Source organism: Passer domesticus, chromosome 1 (genome assembly GCF_036417665.1).
Source record: "Passer domesticus isolate bPasDom1 chromosome 1, bPasDom1.hap1, whole genome shotgun sequence".
NCBI classification, from domain to species: domain Eukaryota; kingdom Metazoa; phylum Chordata; class Aves; order Passeriformes; family Passeridae; genus Passer; species Passer domesticus.
Window position 1 is genome coordinate 81,532,347 of NC_087474.1, and position 23,148 is coordinate 81,555,494.

Consider the following 23,148-nt stretch of genomic DNA (forward strand, 5'->3'; position numbering starts at 1 on the left):
TTTTTCTCAACTGTCTACAGTAATGCCAATAATAGTAACAGACAACAGAACCTTGAGCAATTCTTACAGCACTGAGTGCATCACACAGTCCTTTAACCTGAAATGGGACATGAAAATCACAGGCAGGAAGCATGCTGGGTTTTAGCTCGATTCTTGATGTAATCTCTTGTGCAAACACAAACAAAAGAATGCAGGAGGATAGGGGGATTTTTCTTTTCTTCATGTGTTGTAGCTCTCCAGTGTCGCTGAACATACTGCCTCATATATTTTTAATTTATCTGACTATATGCAACTACACACAGGTATTTTCCCTTGTGTAAAGGAAAGGTTTTTATTGTCCTAGTGGGAGGGAGGGAGAGAGGGAGGGAGGGAGGGAGGGAGGGAGGGAGGGAGGGAGGGAGGGAGGGAGGGAGGGAAGGAAGGAAGGAAGGAAGGAAGGAAGGAAGGAAGGAAGGAAGGAAGGAAGGAAGGAAGGAAGGAAGGAAGGAAGGAAGGAAGGAAGGAAGGAAGGAAGGAAGGAAGGAAGGAAGGAAGGAAGGAAGGAAGGAAGGAAGGAAGGAAGGAAGGAAGGAAGGAAGGAAGGAAGGAAGGAAGGAAGGAAGGAAGGAAGGAAGGAAGGAAGGAAGGAAGGAAGGAAGGAAGGAAGGAAGGAAGGAAGGAAGGAAGGAAGGAAGGAAGGAAGGAAGGAAGGAAGGAAGGAAGGAAGGAAGGAAGGAAGGAAGGAGCTTCCAAGAAAAACTGAGATTTTTTTCCCGAAAGAATCATACAAAAGTTTTTAACTTATTTATTGAAGAAAATACAGCAGTCTTAATTATGATGGCTAATTCATATAAAGCTGAAAAAACTGCTCAGTCCTAGCAGAACTGAAACTACTGCTGTTTTGCTTGCTTCTAGTTTGTTGCAAATACTGCCCTATTTTGGCGAGCCATGTGGAGTGTATCATTCATTATGTGCAGAAACACTTCTGTTCACAGACTTTTCATTTTCAATACCAGATTTGCCTGTTTTACTTTATGTGGAACTATAAATTATGTCCTCAGAATGACCATTTGCACTTTGATGCATACTAATCAATGTAAACATGTAATTTTATAATTAATTCAGAACTAATTAGCAGTAATTAGATGTGTCTGTCAAAAATATCAGCAGTAATTTAGAGTATATAACTTGTCAGTCAAATATGTTTTAAATAAATTTTGATAGCATTTCTGACTCCAATTAACAGAGCATCAGAAACTTCCAGCCATTTTTGTGGATGCTATTCTAATATGCAAGGAAGGGACTATATGCATATTTATGTATGAATATTTCCAACTGTGTTGCTAATATTATAGCAGCTTGAATTGAGAAAAGCACATTATCCCCATGTAGCTAAATTATAAAGAGTAGAACTAGAAGTATAATAGCCAGTGAGGGAAACAGAGATACAAAACTCTTTATTAATGCCTAAATCAGATTTAGAAAATACAATTTCATTTTCTCTCTCTTTTTTTTTTTTTAATACACTATGACACTACTGATTCTGAGGTTCATAAATCAGTACGTAACAGTATCTTAAAATTTGAATTTCTGTAGCTGGCATAAAATTTTAGGTGCAAGGAGAGCAATGGAGTTGTACCTGGTTAGTCTTTGAAGGATATTTTTCCAACATGTTATAGATATTGAATATCTATCTATCTATCTATCTATCTATCTATCTATCTATCTATATGAAATAGCTATCTATATATATCCATACAGATAGCTCAGAATTTGATCCATTCCATACTAAGCCTAGAGATGAAGCTTCACTAGAATTATGAATGAATGAGGAATACAGCAAGGAATGACTGAGCATATACAGTTATTCTAGATTTATACTGGCTCTTGTATGCCTGCACAGATAGATGACGTCAGCTGATATTCAGACTACACATCTAAAAATAAAGCACCTCTTCAACAAATAAGTAAACACAATCAACTTTTCCCAGAACAGGAATTCCAAGGAAGTGAATCCTTTTCCAAGGGATGGTAGCAGAGTTACGGGACAGGAGGCCATAGAAATCTTTCTAATCTCAGTTGACTCAATGACACTCACCCACCATCCATTTTCATTGGTGTTTGTCAAAAAGATGCTGTGAACAAAGAAAACAGATTAAGAAATGATTCTTAGATCTAGAAATCATCCTCTAAACAGGACATAGACAGAATGCATTGGGTCAAATTTAAGATTAGAAACACTTCTTTTTTATGGATGTACCAGCAAATTCTGCATGGAATTACACTGCTAATTTCACTTGAACATAGAACTGAAAAATCAAAAGAAATACATCTCAAGAGGCATCTTAAATCTCTCGCCATATTGTACTTTTTGAAGGGAAATGTGTGGCCAGCTTTAAAGATAACAGTGGACTCTATGCTCCAGAACAAGTAAATGATTTTGTACCTGAGAGCACACACTTTTCTGGATGTCTCCTCTCCCACATACTTTCCAGCATTTTTTAAGAAATGACAAAGTTCTGTTTTCTGACCATTAAGTCATTTATGAGCATTAGTTCATTAGACAAACCAGGAAGGCAACACCCTTTCAGAGAAGACAAACCAGCGACTTGCCAGGTAAACAGATTTTCAAGACTCATTCCTGAGACAATACAAAGGGATAATACCTATCAGTGCAGAATTATAATTATATAATTATGTTGTGTTCCTAGGTTTATCATAAATCACAAGAGCAAAATAATAGACTATTCTCTAATTCCAGCACTGACATGAAATGCCAATGCTTCTCTTCAGGTATTTGCTATCAGAAATATCCATAAAAACATTATATCAGCTCTTGAAGGATGACCATGACCTTGGAATATTACTTATAACAGCTGCATAGAATCTGGGAGAAAGGTATCTCCAGAAATACAAAATTAATTTCATCCAAATCTTTAAACATTTTTTTACTGCAGATTCATGCTAGTAGTCTGAGGCTTTAAAAGCAGATTCCTAAACACTCTCCTCATTTTTTTTCCAGGTTTTGAATGAAATATTTGTTTAAATACTAAGGCAAATGAAAATAAATGCTTCACAAAAAAAAAAAAAAAAAAAAAAAAAAAGCAGTGTGTTACAGCATATGGTCATCCGAAGGAAAAAAAGAAAAGTGTATCAACCAGCTTTTTTTTTACACATACTTCATGAACTTATCTGATAAGCAGTAATAAATCCTTCAAAAATAGGTCAATATAACAATGAGAACAAAAGAGAAGCCAGGACCCACACAGGCTATCATAACGTGTTAGGTTTTTCACAGATTACTTACATACAAAATTCCTGGTTTTCAGAGCTTGCAAATGATATTATCTTAGGGCTTTAACTTGTATTTACTTAGCATGGAGTTCTGAGAATTTATGATTGTGCTCCATGAAAGGTTTTTTATTATTTTTCTCCTTTCTTATATCCTCATGTTGATAAAAATGGTAAAATGAAATGCATGACCACAGAACTATGTTAAGTAGAGAAGCTCATCTTAAGCTACCCATCCCCTTGGCCAAAAATGAGAGGAGCATTAATTAACACTACTTTCAAGGAACAGCCAGTACAGAACATTTTCCTAGTTTATTGTCTGACTCTTTCTCAATTTCTTTCAATTGATTAAAAAAAAATAGTCTACATTTTCAGGTTAAAAATTTTAATCCTACGAGCTAATTACCATAGTGCCAACAAGGTTTTAATACAACACCTGAATGTCTAAACAATTGTATCTAGGTGCAATAAGGAGATTAGACACCTATCCCATCTGCAAAACATCAATGCTACTATGATGGTAATAGATGTTTTGAAATCATTGTTTAGTGACTGTGTCTCATGGTATTTATTTCATTAAAATTTGAGTATTGGTATACACTATGATACTGAAGCTTTTGGGTGAGAACCAATTTAGTCCTGGTGGAAAATCTGCTTTTCTCCCTTACTGTGTTAACTTAGGAGAAGAACATGGATCAATCCATCTTCAAATTGTGGGGAGAGGAGTCACTGCCACATTGCTGAGATTGCACTGTTTTTCTTCTTTCATTCTTAGCCCTGTGCTGGAGACTACACAAAGGAGAAGAAATGGTACTACTAAAAGAACCTCTGCAGACTGTTAGCTGACATGACCAATGAGGAAAAAATGAATGGTGTGCAGGACATGGTCACTAATGGCAGCTAAGCATGCCTCCTCACTCAGGCAATGCTGTGTCAGGGATTGATGAACTGGCTCCTGGAGGGAGGGAACAAATCCTCCTGTGGGGTGGAGGTAGTGCTCTCTGCAGAGCAAGTTTAGGTCTGGGTTAGTTGTGCCTGCCTTGGCCGGCAAGTGAGGATACAGCATGAGCCTAATCCAGCTGTAATGCTTTCAGCTCAGCAGCTAACACCTAAAGCTAAGTCAGTGTATCCCTGCACACTGCTGGGTTCACAGTGTTGCCATCGTCTCACTGTATCAACACGCTTTTTCTGACTAGAAACACTTAAATTTACAGCTCTGAGCCACAGATCATGCCCTGTAGATGTCAATGATAGAGACAATATTAGAACTGGGTTTTCCCAGCATGCTCTATTGCACCTTAGTTCCCTGTTTCTATTATTTTCCTATTGTGCAATGACATACTGTGTAGGAAAAGCGATTTGGATGAGGGGGTCAAGTGAACCCACAATGAGTTTTTGTATGACACCAAGTTGTGTGGGAGTGTTGATCTGCTGGATGGAATGAATGCTCTGCAGAGGGATCTGGACAGACTGGAATGATGGGCCAAGGCCAATGGTCCCATCTTGCATTTGGTTCAATAAGGTGAAGTTCCAGATCCTGCACTTGGGTCACAACAACCCTATGCAATGCCACAGGCTGGAAAAAGAAAATGTCTAGAAAGATGCCCAGGAGAAAAAGACCTGAGAATGCTGGTCAAAAGCTGACTGAACATAATTCAGCTGTGCCCAGAAGAAGGCCAGTCTAATCCTGGTTTGTGCCAGCAATACTGGTCCAGCAGGACCAGGGCAGGGAATGTTCTCCTGTACTCAGCACTGGTGAGGCCACACAATGCATCCTGTGTTCAGTTCTGGGCCACTCACTGCAGGACAGACATTGAAGCACTGTAGTGTGTCCAGAGAAGGGCAATGGAACTGGTGAAGGGTCTAGAGGGAAAGTCCTGTGAGGAGCAGCTGAGGAAACTGAGTTCGCTTAACCTGGAGAAAAGGAGGCTCAGGGGGCACCTTACCGCTCTCTACAATTTCATGAAAGGAGGGTGTAGCCAGGTGGGTACAGCTTCTCCTCACAGGCAGCTAGTGTCAAGGCAAGAGGAAATGGCCTCAAGCAATGCCAGGGGAGGTTTAGGTTGGACATCAGAAAGAATTTCTTCAGTGCAAGGGTGTTAGGTTTCTTTTTCTTGAGCCAGGTCTTATAAACCCTCAAAGGGAACCTGACACACCCAAGGATAGCTTAGATATTACCTTTTGGGGGCATATAATAAGCAGGACGGCTTCTGCTGCAGTGTTAGAAACAAAAAAGTTTTAATAAAAGGCAAAAAAACAAACATAAAAACTTGAGCCAGGTACAGAGGTCTCCCCTGGTATAAACACCTCACAAAAGCAGTTTAGTTCTTTTGTTCTCTTCTTTTCTACCTAATGGGACAGGGGGGACTTTTTGGCTTCTATCCAATTAGATGACCTCGAGTATTTGGTGAAGTCTCTGAGATTCTATGAGGTGGCTTTTCACCTAATCGTTGAGAGAAACTTTTGGGTTTCTTTCCTTTTTTGGGGGACAAAGGCTAACTTTGCCACTCTTGTCATTAGGGGGCACAATCCTACACAAGGGTTATGAAGCACTGAAAGAGTCTGCCCAGGGAAGTGGTGTAGATACAATTCCTAGTATTCAAGAAATAACTGGACATGGACAAATTTGTTGCTTTGGTTTAGTTGTGATATTCAGTCAAAGGTTGAACTCAAAGATATTGGAGGTGTTTTCCAATCTTAACATTTCTATAAATCTATTATATTATTCTAAATAGTCAATGAGTCATTATTTCCATTAAATGTTTCTAGGGAAGCAGTGATATAATTTGTACTTTCTGCAATGATAATCTCAGACAAAAGGTCTGCATCTAGATCATAATACAGATTTGTTATTCTATGTATTTATATCCTGCTTAGATATTACTGACATAACTTAAATATTGATCCAAACAAAACGTTCTCAATCCCTCCTTCCCTCAGACAACTATCAGTCACATACCAAAGCGTTTTTTGTTTCCTCTTTCCAAACACCTTGGCTCTGAAACTAAGATAACTAATGTGAAAAGGGACAAAAGTGGGTAGCTTTTAGTAAAATACAAAATCTCCTGTTAGGATGCCTTCTCATGGCTGCAATTCTAATTTTCTTTATTACATATCATGTTCTAACACATTTATCTTCAATGCACAGAATATTTTGTTTAAGTGCATGGTAAGCCACCAAGGAAATCTAACTTCTTTTCAACCATTTCTTGAGCCAAATGTTTAAGCCTAATTATAAATTGCTATGCTCTTTATTTCCATTTGAAATTCCCCAACTATTCTAATTAGGCTTCCCCAAAGGTCAGAGAACATTAACAATCTGGGCACAGTCTGGCTTTTTGAAGTGCTCAGAAATCTACTGTTAATGGTATTTGAGGAAACATAAGAGAAAACCAGCTGCCCTGGCTAGCATAGAATAATTAATAATAATAGCTATGTAGTGATGACATATCCAGGTTAATTGCATACTAATTAAAGGCTATAGTAAAGCAAATTACTGTTTGCATTTGAAATAATGGCTTGTGGCCACAGTAACTCATAGAAATATGCTGTATCTTCTTGGCAAGTTCTCAAATGGTAGTGAAATTAATTTGAGACATGCACACATGATCTAGTTTGAGAAGTCAAAAGTTTTGAGAAGCTTTCTGCAGTGAGACAGTGATAGTCATTAATGAAGTAGAATTTGATATGAGTTGAAGTTAAGTTCTGAAAGAGTGAATGGAGAGAGTGCCTGGCAGAGCTGGGAGTCAATCAAAAGGTAATTAACAGACAGTGCAGAGTATGAGGAGCAATTCAGCATGAAGAATCAAATCTTTAGTTAGGGGCAAACAGTGAAGGAGCCAGGAGGGGAGTCCCACAGTGAGCTATTTCTGGATGTTTAGAAAGGAAATTAAGGAGCTTGTCATTTGGAGGATGATTGACTGAAAACAGAGTGCTGGCCAGATATGAACTCTAAGATCTTGGTTCTTTTCAGAAAACTAGTTTGAGGCTTTAGCTTGTGGGTTTTTTAGTGTGCTGTGAGTGAGATAAAGTGAAGGGGATAACAAACTATATCTGGCGAGGAAGAACACTGAATAGTCCAATACACTGAATAGTCAAAAGCTAAACAGAACTTCTCACGTTAATACAAATGGGGAAATAATAAAGATGCTCAGAAAGACAACATTCAGTCAAGGCACTACCAAGAACATAGACTAACCATAGGCTGCCATCCCAGGTTTCTCCTGTGTCTGATTCTTATTATACTTTGGCCACACTCAAACTATACTCAGTCCTTTGATGCGAGGGAGCAAAGAAATATAGGAATGGAGAGAAAAGAAGAATTGGATTCACAAATTCATGGTTAGGTTCAAGTATAGCTGAAATTCAGAGTTTGGATTTTATACAGTTTTATTTACAGAATGATTAAATAGAGAAACACAGAGTTTGAAATAAAATAAAACAAAACAGAACAGAAAAGAAATGGTGACCTGGTTAAATAAAAGAAAGCTACTATAAAATAAGACTCTCTTGGTCTTAGTTTTAGCCTACAGGTTCTCTGACAGGCCTTGAAGACCAGATCTGTACACCAGAACCTTGCTATAATGAATAGTCATTTAGTTCCTCTGTTGTAATTAAAATAGGACTGAGTATTCTCTCTAAAATAAAGGATTTTAGATGGGATTTTCCTGAAATGCCTCATCCTGGAAAAGATATCAACAACTCATCACTGTGTATACAGATGGAATGAGAGGCAATTAACTCCCTCCTTTTGTTAACCCTAAAATTTCAACTTGCTTTCCTTTGTACACAATAGAAACTCTTAGAGATCACATATATGTGTGGGCTTTAATATTAACCAAAAATAATCTGTATATTGACCATTTTCTTATGTGTATTTTGTTATTTGATTGAATGAAGAATATAATAAAACAATTTAAAATTATTCTGTGCTACACTGTAATAAGCAAAGTAATACCCAGATGATTAAGAGGTTGTGAATATTCTATTTAATATATTGCCTATAAAAAAAATTGTGGCTAGTTCTCCAAATTTCTTCTAATGAGCAAAATACTTAATCCAAACCAAGTTTTGTGAGGATTCTCCATGAATCTTGTTTTTAAAACTCAAAGTAATGTAACCTTTAAATACAAAAAATTTTTACTTAGTAATGAGAAAAGTAGTAACTGAATTAGAGCCAATAGCATTTCAGAATATTTGGCCATATAAAATTGTTTATTCCAAAATGGCCTTTAGAAACATCATTTTAGCCTGAAAAATAAACTATATTACCTTATAATATAGTTTACAGGGCTAGACCTGCAGCTGATATTAGTAGACATGGTAAACGGACTTCAGCAGTGTAGTGATGATGGATATCATAACTGAAGAATTGATACAATTCAATTAGCAAAATAGTAAATACATCATGTGTCTTATATAGGTATGCTGTTTTTTCTGTAAAACTACAGCACCAGTTCCAGCTTCTTCCACTATTTCGTTATGGTCTTTTTTTCCAAGATAAAATGAAGTGATTGAAGAATTCTTGCTTTTGCAGTTGAGCTGCTGAAAATATGCTTTAAAATCATTAATAACAGGATATTCAGTTCTTTTAGCAGCTTAAGTGAACTCTAACTAAGGGGTCAGAATTTAAAAAAAGAAAGATGACTTCATCTACTTTGAAATCAATGTGCAAATCTCAGAAAGCTTGAATAGGCAGAAGAAGCTAATGGGGCTCAAACTTTGTAAGACCTGAGATAGATAAATGACCCACAGGCTACAAAGTCACTCATTTTCTAATATACACAGGGACAAAAGATTAGGATATAAGTGGCAAGCTTATTTAAGTAGAAAGAAAAAGTATAGTTTTGCTGTTCAAGGCCTTTCAAGTATGTTTTTCTGAGGAATAAGCTATTCACAAAATGAAAAAAAAATGGGAGAAATGTGAAACCCACTGAGGCAAATGATGATGGATTATCAGTTGTTGCTAATATTAAGAAACTGCTTTTACAAGACAGGAATTCAAAGAGATCACATCTGAAATACGCACAGAAAAATATTAACCTAAAAAAAAAAAAGTAAAACTCATAGAATATCCTGAGTTGGAAGCAACCTAAAAGGAGTATCAAAATCTAACTCTAGGCCCTGCACATAGGGTAAAACATCAGCAGTATCCATCTACTCTCCAAACTCTAGAACAGTGAAAAAGGACTATTAGAATCAATGATTTACAAGTTTGGAGATACCCACAGTAACTTCTCCTACCTCCTCCCTCCCTCAGACAAAAAAAAAAACTTACATAGTCAGAATCTCAGAAATACTTTAATGGTGAGTTTAACAACACGGTTTTAATTTTGTCTAACAAACAGAGAACTACCCAAGAGATATGAGCCCAGAGCTGTTCATATAGAAAATTTTGCAAGAAACTTGCAAGATACTTGCAAACAAGCTAAGTCCTACTCATGGCAGTGAGGCAATGATACCTTAACGTGTGACATGAGAGAGGTAGCAGGGCAAACTGTCCTGACAGACAGAGGAAGAATCCCATTAAGTGTAGGGGAAATGAGAAATCTATATTTTTGATGGAAACAAATATTCAGTATGAAATCCTTAGAACTAAAATTAAATGTTAAATTTGGGAGAAACAACCCAATAAGTTAATGTCAGCTGGTGTTGTAAAAGAACATTTTGCAGCAAATGAGATACAAAAGATACCTGGATTTTCCTGAAGATGTAGAAAAGCTATCAAGACATTATAAAAGCAAACTATCAGCAGAAGATCATGCCAGAAGTAGAAACACTGATGTTCACTGTTATATTTGCAAAATGGAATACAGACAGCTTAATAAATTTACTAATAAATTGACTAATGACCAGTAAGGAGTTTCCTCAATAAATATAGTAGAACAGAAACATCGGTCAAAATGCAAGTTAGCCTAAAAGAAAAATAATAAAACACTATTTTTGAAATAGTACAACTTTGATAGCCCAGGATAGCATCATAATATTATTTTGACAGTTTTAAGTCTAAGTTTATACAGTGTAATAGACACTCGGGATAGGTGCCAATCAGACCACAGTAAGTAACCGTGGGTAAATATTTTCATTACACTGTTCCTCACTAGAGTTTTGAAAGGTTGCTCCTCAGTGTGTCACCTGCACAAGGAATATGCCAGGAAAAATAATGTTGTGAGCATATTAGGACAACTAATAGGATACAAAGTCACTGATGGCAGATGATATGCGAGGCTATGTAAAAATTCACTTTAGAGAATATGACAGCAAATTGAGACCTCTCCAGGAGAAATAACCACCCACTAGTGGTCTAAAAGCCACCACTTAAAAGTATTCACAGATGTGGTATTTTAACCTACAAAATAGAATTACACCACAGCAGGACCATCTTCATCAGATATACCATTTGTATTGAGATGTTTTTCCTACTTATTCAAGAGGGATTTTTTAGGAGAAAAGGGCTTGCACATAGAAGTTTGACTGTTTGCATTAGCTTCACTCTATCATACTACATCAGAAATCTGTGCAAACCTGAAATCAGAGAATACCAAGCCTCACCAGGATATTTAAGATATTTATCCTAGTTCATTAAGGTAACAAAGCATGCATGTGAAACCACAGATAATACCTCAACTAAAATTAATGGACTGCTGTGTGGATTTCACTGCTACTGCTCATAATACTGAGCCTTCTCTTAGGACCTTCTGTTGGACCTGTACAAAACCTGGGTGCCTGATGCTGCTTTGAATCAGCAGAACAATCCAGACCATAGAAATTACAGGACATAATGTAAGAAACTATTGAGATCAAAAAACAAATAACCCAAAATCCACTTTCACTGCTCCTGGTACTGCAATCTAAAGCATAGTAGAAATACAATTGCTAATGCTTGTATAATAGATTAAAGAAACTATAATTCTGTTTAAAAAATTCTTTAAATCTGCACTAAAGGGTGTAATGGACTTCCAGCACAGCATGTCAGGCTCCTGATTCATTATGCTTTTGAAAGAAATGTGTAGGTTATCAGCTTCCTCTCTCTTACTTGGCATATTGTGATTGCCATTGCCGAGTTTGAAGTTTTCAATCAATTGCTAACAAGTCCAATGTGTATGAGTCACACTGGGTACCTGGTAGCACCATCTGCAAAACTGATGCAGAGCGTTTGTGAGTCCCATCTCAAGTACTGCTTAACACTAAAGAGGAATTACTCATGAGCTTAATAACACAAAAGGATAAAGCCTCTGTAAGAGAAAACCTGTTATTGGCCATATCTTAACACTAGATTTTGAACCTGGTGAAAGCTTAAAGAAATATTGCAATTTGATTTAAATTTGGTTATTCTTATTTAGTTTCTGTGATGGGTTGGCCATGGCAAACCACCAGGCACCCAATCAGCCACTGTCTCACTCCCCCTCCTCAAAGAACAGGGGCAGAAAATCAGGTTAAAAGGTCATGGGGTAGAGATAAAGATGGGTCTTTAACAGTTACCATTAATGACAAAAATGACCGAGATTAGGGAAAGCAAATTTATTATTGCCAATTGAAATTGAGTTGGATGGTGAGAAACAAAGACAAAAACTAAAATAACTTCTGCCCGTTTCCCCTTTTCCCAGGTTCAACTTCACTCTTTCATCCCTGACTCAGTCCATTAACAGCGCCTCTCTGAGGCTCCTTCCTCCTCATGCTGCAGTTTGGGCCGTTGGCAAAGACTGCAGTCCTTCGGGATAACCTTGCTCCAGCGTGGGCTCTCCAGGGGCTGCAGCTTCCCTCCGGGCGGTCCGCCCTCCCCGCCGGGCTCTGTGCCAGGCCGCAGGGCCATCCCTGCCGGGCCTCTCCTGCCCCGTCCCTGCTCCCGCTGTCCCCTCGGGGCTCGCAGCGCTGTTTCTCGCTCGCTTCCCCTGGCTCAGCCCTGGCTGCCGGGCAGCGTTTTGCCCTCCCTTGGCCAGGCTTTCCCCGGGGCTGAGGGGCTCAGCCGTGCCCTGCGCTGGGGCCGGCCCGGGCAGCGCTGGCACAGCCCCGGCCCTGCCGCCACCAACGGGGCACCTCGGCCCGAACAGATGAAATCGGACTTATTCTCTCTATTCAATTAATAGATTGAAAAAATCATTTCAGCTACAAGGTTTCACAGAGGAGTTGGCTAGATACTGAGTTCCACTGCCTGTTTCAGAAGGTTTTCTTTGAGCTGGTACCAAGGATCAGCTTTGCATGTCGGGCCTGTGGTCCTCTGGAATGGATGATGGTCATAGGTTCAGGTTTTCTTTTTGAGCCGGACACTTCCTGAGTCTCCTGCATGTAAATGCAATGACAAAACATTTAATCTCCTGTGAGTTCGAAATTCAGCTGGAACAAGATAATAGGCTTTCTCACATACAACCATTATGTGTGACTTCTGTAAAGCTCTCGCAAGGAGGATGTAGTATTTTCTTCTAAATAAAGCATTCTTTCTGAATAAAGAATCATGAGCTCAAATCAGAGTTTCCAGTCAAGGTCAGACCTCTGTATTTAGGCCTATTAATTACAAATATAAATAGCAAGAGAGCCACATTTACTTATTATTATTTTGCATTACTGACAAAATATTGCAGTGATAAAATACCCTTCTGGACCAATTGACCACTAGTTCTTGGGACAGAAGTAGTTCATGATTTGGTAATAAATAACCTGCTCAGAATGCAACTTAACTAATTTTCTTTTCTTTCCACACAATCATGGTTTCAGGCTACAGTTTTCTTTCAAACCAAACTTGACTACCGTCAGTACCTGCACTTTTAGTAACTGCACACTAATGAATAATAGCTGAGAAATGTGCAGCCTTAACTAATAGTGTATAGACAGGTTGGTTTTAAAGTGTTTCTTTTCATACACTATTTGGGTACTGGAATTTATGGGGTCTAGTATACATCTCTGGATGGAATGCGCCTACCCCCTTCAGTCCTCCTACTCCCTATCTGAACCATTTCATAATCTGTTCCTTAGCCTCTTCAAGCAGAACAGATAGGTGTGATTTTCTGATAAAGACCTCCAGTATATTACCCATGGAATTTGTGCCAAACTATTCAGGAACTCAGAATCACATAGCAAGTACATGTCTGACAAAACTTTGGTCTCTTTGAATGTCCATTTATTCTTTGAAACTAACATAGTAGGCTAAAACACTCTACAAAAAAATCCATATATTTTTAGGTCTGAGTGACCACCTATTTCATCACTCTAAAATTTTTGAATCATCAAAAGTTTCAAAGGGTTTCTTAGTTGTCTAAGAAATCTTTGTTCTAAACAAATCTTTGTTTGCTGGTTAATGTCAAATGAATCTTTTATTTCCTCTCTTCAGGTACTACTGTTACACTATAAGCTGAATCTTGCAGAATGATGAGAAGTGTACCACTGCTTCAGATACCCAGTTCCTGTATTTTATTATATAGGACTCTTCTGACTCATATCTCTTTGGGACTGAGCTTTTTTCACTCTTCCTATCCGAAAGCAAGTATTGTCAGCATAAATAGTGACCCAGGCTAGAGCTGTTAATAATATACCAAAATGTCTGTTTGAATTAGAAGCAGCTCCATATCTCTTAAAGAAATTGCCAATTCATGTTGTAAGCATGGATCTTTAGTGTTAATATTCCTGTAGATGCTTGCAGAGCAGTGATAATTGTCCATTGCTCATTATTTATTACAAACCCCATGCTTCTGTTGAGGAACAAGGCCAGACAACTAGATGAACTGTTGTCTTTTCTTGTTATTTGAAATGGCAGAAATAAAAGATAACTTTTTTTGGTATTGTTTTTTGGGCAGGAGGGAGCTTAGTGGTTCCTTAATAGACTTGATCTTACAGCATCAATGAGATTTTTTACAATTTCCTCAGTATTTCTAGACCATAAAAATCTAGATCAATTGTTCAAAGAAAATATTCTCAAGCTTTCTTTGTTTTTTTTCTTCTTTCTTAAGTTAAAATATTTTGTATATCCATAGCATAGACCAGAGAGCATCTTTTTTCTGCAGCTTTGGAAATCTCTCCTTCCTTACCCTTAAAAAGGTTATACAGAATGTTAGTTTTCCTTTAGTTAAGACTGCTCTGGAAGTATGCTGTATGTGTGTTTCAAGAGAAACAAGTGTGTTTCCCTTGAACCAGTAGCTAAAAGCTGAAGTCTTGTGGAAGTATTTGTAGGACATTTTTCTTCTCATAGCAACCTTTCCACAACTTAGCTGAAGTAAAGAATTTGCCAAAGAAATGAGTTCTGATGTGCACCTTGAAAATATATAGATAAAATTTGGTATACAGTGAGTATCTGCAAATCAAATTACCTCCCTGCATTTTTCACTTAGTATCAGCAACACGTCACTACTTCTCTTGCTCACCTGGATTCTTTGGCATATGTCTGACCAGCGGATGACAGCTGTATCTTTCTGGATGGCCAATACGTGTAATAGTAGCTGATGAGACTGAGCTTTGATACACACAATAAATAAAAATTTTCATAATGGGAGCATTCAATAAATTAGATGGAGAAGTAGCAGCAAAAAAAAAAGTCTGAGCAGTCATAACAGATTTTCACATGCACATAAACTATTTTACTGCATGCCTAAAAAAAAAAAAAAACAAAAAAAACCAAAAAAACAACAAAACCAAAAAAGCAACAAAACCTCTAATACTGTAATGTAATTTTCTCCAGTTGTTTCTGTGTCCCAGGAGATAAAACTTATTGAACCATTGCTTTCTGATCCTTGTAACCTTTTTTTACATGACAGATATATCAAAAACCTTGAAAAATTATTGTTTCCATTCCTAGTTCCTTTGATATTCTTTGTATTCTATCTAATACTGTTACAGCTTTAGATTATTTGCACCATATGGATTTGACAAACTGCTGAACTTTAGATTAAATAAAAACAGAATGCTACAGCTTCTCTGGACTGCATAAAATATCGTGTTGGGGGGAAGACAAAAACCTTCTAAAACAAGCAATAGGCAAGGCTTTGTGCAATTGAAATCAATAATACATTCAGAATTGAGCTCAGATGGAACAGAAGGTTCTCTGCACAGCATGTGAAAAATATTTGAACATAAAAGATGTAAAATTTCCAGAGATAAATAAATGGATGTGGCAAACAAATATAGCACAAGTACTAAATGAAGCCTGATTTTGTATTTCATTGGAGAGTATGTTGAAATTGTTCATACTGAGAGAACTATTAGTGGCATTGTATCAATGTACATTAACTGATGGATAAACAGATCAAACAATTTGTACTCTTTGAATAAGCGACAAAGCAGTAATTTGGTTTCTTGATCAAGATGCAGTAAAATGTCATTTGCTGGGGAAAAATGTTATTTTATTTAATTATTTATCTAGTCATTTCTATGGGCAGATTTTGGCCCAAAACACAGACTCTTTAATTATCAGAATTGTTTAATGAATATGTAGCATCGTCTCAAAACATCTTGCTACTGGCTTTAAAGGGTATTTCCATCTATATCATACATGTGGGAAGTTTGATGAAAAAAATTTCACTTTTTGCATCTGAATTCTTACAATTATAACCAAAACTGTCCTGAGCTGTTCTTGCCCAGTGTCTGCAGCTCCCGCACTGTGGCTGTGGCCCAGGACCCTGAGTCAGGTCCAAGGGGCCAGCAGTCCCCACCTCAATGATGCCACAGTGGGACCCCTGTCCAGGTCCTCACGTCCCTGTCTGGCCTGACCATGGGGCCCCCAAACTAGGCTGTCCTGCAAGACCCTGTTCTGGCCTTGGTCCATCCCTGTCCCCAGGGAGGGCTTGATACCCAGGGCTGGGGCTCCTGCAGAACCCTCCAGCTGCCCTGGCCCTGACAGCCAGGACCTGGCATCACCCACCTGGGAGCCCCCGATGCTCCAGGAGCCACTGGACTCCAGTTGCCCGGCCAGGATCCCAGGATCTAACCACATGCAGGTCAACTTACCATTATGTTTGCCAGCCTCAGCATTCCATCCTCTCGTTTCAGAAATTCCTCACATCAGACAGACAATTGTGTTTCACCCCTCAGCCCACCTAAATCTCACTCAAACCAACTGTACTGTATACCTGAAGCTTTTAAAAGAAAAAGGCAAAGAAATGAAAATAAATGCCTTCTTGTCAAATGAGATTCACCATGCCACATGTTAAGTCTATATTTCTTAAGGCAATGCATGTAATTGCTGAGCAGTCAGTAAAGCGTTATTTAAGAATTGTCCTAAGTAATTAAATTAGGCTATTCTGGTTTGCTTAAACACACATTAATCTTTCATAGTGGCATCAAATTTGCAAACACCTTAGGGAAAAATTCTGCAGTAAATAATTTGTAAATGTAATAAACGTTTAACCTGTAAAATAATAGATGAGGAAGAATATTTCAAAGCAGTTCTAGTTCACTTTTCTTCCTTAATTAAAGTGAATCAGAGCTTCTTAATAATTTCATTGTATCATTCATGCACATAGTATACAGTGTTGTATTTATTTGATTGCTTGGAAAAGTGACACTTTATATATGCTTTAAACTTAAAAAAGTTTTTTAAAAGTTCACATTTTAGAAATTAAAATTTTCCTTGTGTTGTATAGTAAAATGTATAGAAGCTCCTTTGTTTTCACACTCCAATTTAAAATTGGAAGTGTAATAAACTTAATTATTATTGGAATAATTATCATTGGAGGTAGTATCTTGATTCCAAGCTATAATGCAAGAAATAATACTTTTTAGTGCCATTGCTTAAGACTAAATTTAGAGATATGATCAGAACTGGAAGGTAATTTGGCAATATAGCTTCTAATGATTGTGCTCAGGTCAAGTTAATTCCGCATGCAGTTTCCTCAGTGAAGAGCAGGTGGTAGCATGACAAAGTTGCCCAGCAAATCTGGGCAATAATACTCATGCCCTCCATGCCTGTTGAAACTTGGCACAGTGTCTGTACAGTGTGTGAGTCTTTTCCTGCAAGCAGCTGAACCATAGCCCTTCATGGAGGAATCAGTATTAGCTGTGACTTCTCCCTCAGCTTGTATTCATCATCTCACTGAATTATGCAGTTTCAGAGTGGGAGCATTGAAGTGTACCAGAAACTGCAAATTCTAGGGTGAGGCAAGTGGGAAATATATGATATGGAATGGTTTGAGTTGGAAGGAGTCTTAAAAAATCATTTGGTTCCAACTCTTTCTGCCATGGGTAGGGACATTGTGGGCATGACCATATACTGAAACCATGTTCACAGTTTTCATGCATTTGGTTTTCTGTAAGCACTCCTGTGGAAATCCCTTTTCATATGCAAGTGAGTACTTCATATGGATTAATATATTTTTGTTTCTATAACTCAGACACATTGTTTGTAATGCCTGTTTTGCGTCATTCATTTGCGGGAGTGATTGTGTCAAAAGGTAAGCCTGGAAATCACTATCTCTGTATCCTAACTGAAGAGCAGATGTGTGCTACAACTTCATGTTTTTAGTTTTTCTTCTCTAGAGATACTCCCTATACTATGTGACCAGCCCACACCTCATTTCATGATCGTTCTTTTTTTTTTTTTTTTGCTTTTTAATTAAATACCAGGCTTCCATCAGCAACACAAACATAATCTGGAAATGAGAAGAGTTTCTGTCTTCTGACTACAGAAGCAGTAGTAATGTGGACAGGCAGAAGTAGATTTGCAGGACAAATTCTGGTGATGAGAAACTGATGTCCAAATTGTAGCTGTCTACTATAGAGGTCAAAATCTGACATGCTTGCTATACACTTTTCAAAGGTTTAGTTTGATTTTATTATTTCAACTTCAAACTAGTTCTAGATGGGTGCCATTAAACCACAATAAATGCTTTCCTCAAATCCTTTCTGATTTATCCTAAAGTGAACCATAGCCTAGTAAATTGTTTTAGAATGAGTAAAAGTGTCTTTTGGATATGTAACAAACTTCTTTTTAGACAATAGAGAAGTTTACAAGATACCCCATACTTAGGCAGCTCAAAGAAAATAGTGCGAGCCCAAATTCTAATAACAACTTGCAAGAAACAGCTGATGAGTTTAAGTTCTCACTGCTTTTTAATTATTTTATTCTCAGTGTTATATGTATTTTAAAAATACCAAGAAAATAACCAGTCTATGGTTTTTAAACATTGTTTACAATTGCTTATTTTGGGAAGAAATCATACCCTTCTGAACTTTGAGGAGAATGGATGAACACAGTCAAAATGATAATGGTAATCATCTGGTGCACTAGGAATGTTTGAATGTCTTATATTTAGTAAGTGGTTTCACAAGTAACAGACCTAAACTGATCTTACGAGTGAAGGACTATTATTAAACATTCACACAAAGTGTTTTGAGGCTTCAGATGAGATGGAAGTTGTGTCAGGTTCTATTCAAAGCCAATAAAAAACAATAACTCTTAAGAAAATGGTAAGAAGTAAGCCTTTGTCAAAGGAGACTTCGTGGGGCTTAATTTTGCACTTATAGTATAGAAGATTCTGATGCAGTAGTTCATTTCCTATTGAACCAAGTTTCTCATTTCAGATGCCGGTTACTGCCATAGAGAGATCACAATGCTAGATTTCTGTAGGACTCCTCAAAACAGGTTCTTGCACACATGCTTAAGAATTTAAAGATTAATCTTTTTCTCCCCCTTCTGACAAAAAATCTTATCAAAACTGATGTGTCAGAATGTTTCAGCTTCAGTGAAACAGCATCTTTTCCTGTCTGATCAGTTCTATTTATCATGCTCGTGTCAATGTTAAATTTGCTGTTGAAAAATCCAATTTGACATAGCTTGATGTTCTCTGAAAAGGCCTGTCCTGAATATGTAACATAAGAAAAGCTTTGGTATCTATAGTCCTTCCCACCAGAAAACAAAACTCCTTTCAGGACTGGGGAACTCCAACAATACTCATGGGAATATATGTCCAATGGGAAGCTATACTGAGATATTCTCCAAATTTCTGTGAGATCTACAGCATGCAAATAACTTGCAAGAAACAGAAGTAATTTCAAGGGAGCCAGACTGCACCACAAGTGAAGACTAAGAAATATCCTCTATTGGAAACTATCTTTTGGATGCATATAGAATTTTCAGGAGGATGCTCATGAGGTTCTTATTGGTGGTGTTTGTACATGACTGTATTTTAGATGCTTTACTAAGCATTGGCCCTTTCACCTGGCATAAAGAATTCAGAGCAAGCAGAAGAATCCCACATGTGCTTTTTTATACTAATTTCTAGATTCTGATGATTTTATTAAAGTCAATAATAGAACTCTTACTGTTTTAGCATGACCAAGATCTGAGTATTTTACTTTCCTATTAATTTTTCTTGACTACAGAAGCCATTAAAGGATTCTGCATTTTTTTAAATGTTAGAAGCCATAAGAAAACTTGTTTGTCCAATTAGAAAGGACAGAGAGAAAATGTTCACTTTTATAAATTTAACATGATGTTCATAATTTGATGAAACAACATTTTCACTACCATAATAATGGATTTTATATCATTTTATTTTCATAAGCTTGATATTACAAAGGAGAGAAAAGCTATTTTCTTCCACATGGGTCCCACATGGTCTTGCACTAACACACAGTACACTTATATGTCTCAGATGAGGATTTGATAATAATTGTGACAGACGGACAATGGCCCGGTAATAAATGACTATTTCACAGCTGAAGTACGTATGGGAAATTTCTTTCAAAATTAGGAAAAAGTATCATCCTAGCCAGATGGTTGAACTTCAAGACAAATGAGTGGACAGGGTCATAATGAATAAATGCTTTCTAAGTTAGTTTCCCTGAGAACTCAGCTGTTCAACAATCATCTCTAATACTGAGATTTAATAATCAGGCTGACTAGCTGTGGAACATATTTTTCTGTTCTTTTACCTTTGTCTGTCTTCTACTTGCTCGAAAATTGTAGTAAAATAAGGTATTTTGCTTACAATGTCAAATGTATTTAGTTACAATGTCAATAAAACCCTCTAGCTGATCTAGAAGCATTGGTTTATGGGCAGTGTAGATCTAGCAGTTACTTTTAACAAACTTTGTGTGATGAGTGAATTTTTTTTTCCCCTCGCTAATCTTACAGAATATATTTTTGGATTGCTGTATTAAACCATTCATCCCTAAGAGAAAAGTTTGACTGGAGAAAAGGCCATAAGTTTTAACTCTGCATTAATCTGTTACCTTTGGAATACTGTTACTTCATGTGAGAGTTCAGATCCTCAGAGCCTTTTGAGTTACTGCTAACAAAAAGTAAATTATTACAGTATCACCTGTACTGCAATGCTATTAAACCTTTTTGACAAGGCATCTGAGGGATTTCGTAGTACTGCTGTGGAGGTCAAGACTCTTTCTCCTTATGAATAATCATCCTGTAATGGTTAAAGGGACAGAGCTTCTACTTCTCTGGAAGAGGCTATAGCAAAACTAACACTCAACACACACAGACTTCATTGTGATTTCAAGTGCATCTACCTTCAGACAACCTTCTCTTTGTTACTCTTCTGAGATCTACATGATCTCTGTTCTGACATTGTCCTGAAAGTTAAAAGCACCACCACAGGTTGTGTGGGGTCAAAACATGGTCTTCTTGCAAAATTTCCCCCTCCCAATCAGAGAGGCAAAACTAGTATAAATATTATTGCTGCTGTTTTGGACACAGGTTATGAATACTGGAGCCTGACAAGGTAAAAGTGAGGTGAGAAGACTAAGCTGAAGTGCACTGAACTGTGCAAGTGAAGCACAGCACTGTTATTGCTATAGAGGAGGCAGTAATGCAGTAATATCACCACCTAATTATTGGTGTCACAGGCATCTAAATTTACAGTGTTATAATGACACAGATATATCAGCTATTAGCAGTGTCATGATGAGACATACATATTTGAAACTGTTAATTTAATCTCTTGGGATCCTGTTTTTCTTGTTCTAGTTCAATTTTTGCCCTTTTAATAGTTGAATCTCCAGCTACATTATTTGCAATTAGCTTGCAAAATCCTGTCTTTCTGGCAATTAGATTGTATCATTTTGGTTGCTTACAATAGGGTACAAGGGATTTATTTACAAGAATCACAGGCAGCTTCATGAGCATATCCCTGCTATATTTTTTGTTGGAGATACATTTCACTTCGCATCCTTGTATTCAGCAAGATATTTGCACTAACAACTAGATACCCTTTTTGTGGCACTGTTCATCCTTTCAGTCTTGAAATTGCCCTGTGTTCTCTCTGACATTCCATTTAGTCTATGCATGAGCTCTGCAAGAAACTTCCCAACGACCTCCCCAAAAAGCTGTGCAAAATTACCATCACTATCATATATAATCAGACATTGCAGGGCTGATCCTAGTATTATTTCTGGGGAATTGTAGCTTAACTTCAGAGAATCTTTTGTTGTATAGCTGGTAGAGCAACAGGAGAAAAACAGCAAAACAGTCTTTCTACTGCAAAACACCACCCATCAAAAGCTGAACAAATACCAATATTTTGACATTTAAAGTGTTTTTGTGGTTTGTGTGGGCTTTTTTCTTTCCAATCTATTGTAGGATTTTCCTTTTGTTGCTGAAATTGGACACACAGATAATTATAGGTCTTGGTAGCTCATTAACAGCTCTGTCTTTAAATCAAAACATTTAAATAATGAGTAGGTCTAATTTGATTCCCCTGTTGACTGTCAACAGTTGCTTTTCTTACCTCTTTTTAATGAATGATTCTGTTCTTTTTTTTTTTTGGGAAACTAGTTCCTGGGCCAGTCCAAGAGGTAGATCTTTCATGATTGTCATTTTTAGATTTGCCATAAATTGTTATTTCATCATATCTTAATTCCACAGTAAAGTTTAGGGAAGAGAAATTTTTATCTGTACTTAACATTTCCATCTATGAGTGTTCCATTTCCATGGATGAGTGTTCCATACGACTATTGTAAAATTTCATTCAAAAAGAGATAGGGAGCCCTTTCAGAACTGTGTCTGAGATGAAACATAATGTTTAGGTTGCAATATATGAGAGGTAAGTACAGAAATAAACTATATTTGTTAAACTGGTACTTAAAATATATTTTGCAAACACTGTATATTAAAGCTCATTTCTGAATTCTTTCAAGACCTCTTTTTGAAATATGAGGATATCTTTTCATACTTTTTACTGAGGTGAGCAAAAGATGGAGTGACAAGTCATCAGCTCTGGATGTTCAGGTGTTTCAGAATGTCATGGTACAAGTACATTGAATTTACCTGTTCTGACAGAAACACAGACCATGCTCCAGTAAATCTTGCTACTAGAGTGAGAGTTATGGTTCCCGACTGTCTGACCTGCCTCACTTCTGAAAATTATTACCTTCATCACAGATGGAGCAAAAGATTGTGCCTGAGCCATTTCAAATGGTCTTTTCAGTGTCTGAACTTAAGCCACAGGTGTTTGTGAGTTTGAACTGGAAGAGAAGGCTCAGTAGCAGATAAGGTACAATTACACTTCTGCTGCTTTTGCTACAAGAGCTGCTACCAGTGATGTGTGGTCAAGCTATAGCTATAGCAGGGTTTGTTGGTATCTACCATCACCAGTAGAACTCAGTTGTTCTTCCATGATGTCAAAGCTGTGGGTAAAGATGGCATATGCTCTATGTAATGCAACTACATCTTCAAAACTTATGATGTCAGTGCATTTTCACTGAACACAGAATGCTTCTGTTGGCTTAACTGTATGTGCATTTTCAGTATGATGATGTAGCTGAGCTGGCAGGACAACTGAGAGTACATATTTCCACTCCACTAGAAGAAACTCTGTTGAGAGACCTATCTTATTGTCTCCAGTGCAGTTATGTATACTTTCAGGACACTGTGGTATATTCTTCTAGTATCTGAAAAACTAGAATTAGTAACAGAAATGGGATTGATATGAAGTAAAAAGTAAA

The 23,148-nt window shown here is 37.3% G+C and overlaps 2 long non-coding RNA genes across 2 annotated transcripts in view; one reads left to right on the forward strand and one right to left on the reverse strand.

Annotated features, from left to right (window-relative positions):
* Positions 1-23,148, forward strand: part of LOC135304721 (uncharacterized) — a 104,201-nt gene that overhangs the window by 76,198 nt on the left and 4,855 nt on the right. The gene's annotated exons all lie outside the window — the stretch shown is intronic.
* Positions 12,291-22,798, reverse strand: LOC135304706 (uncharacterized). The gene is made up of 4 exons (XR_010365984.1): positions 22,575-22,798; positions 16,201-16,328; positions 14,622-14,710; positions 12,291-12,549 (listed from the first exon to the last, which is right to left on the reverse strand). It is a non-coding gene; the product is annotated as an uncharacterized LOC135304706 (long non-coding RNA).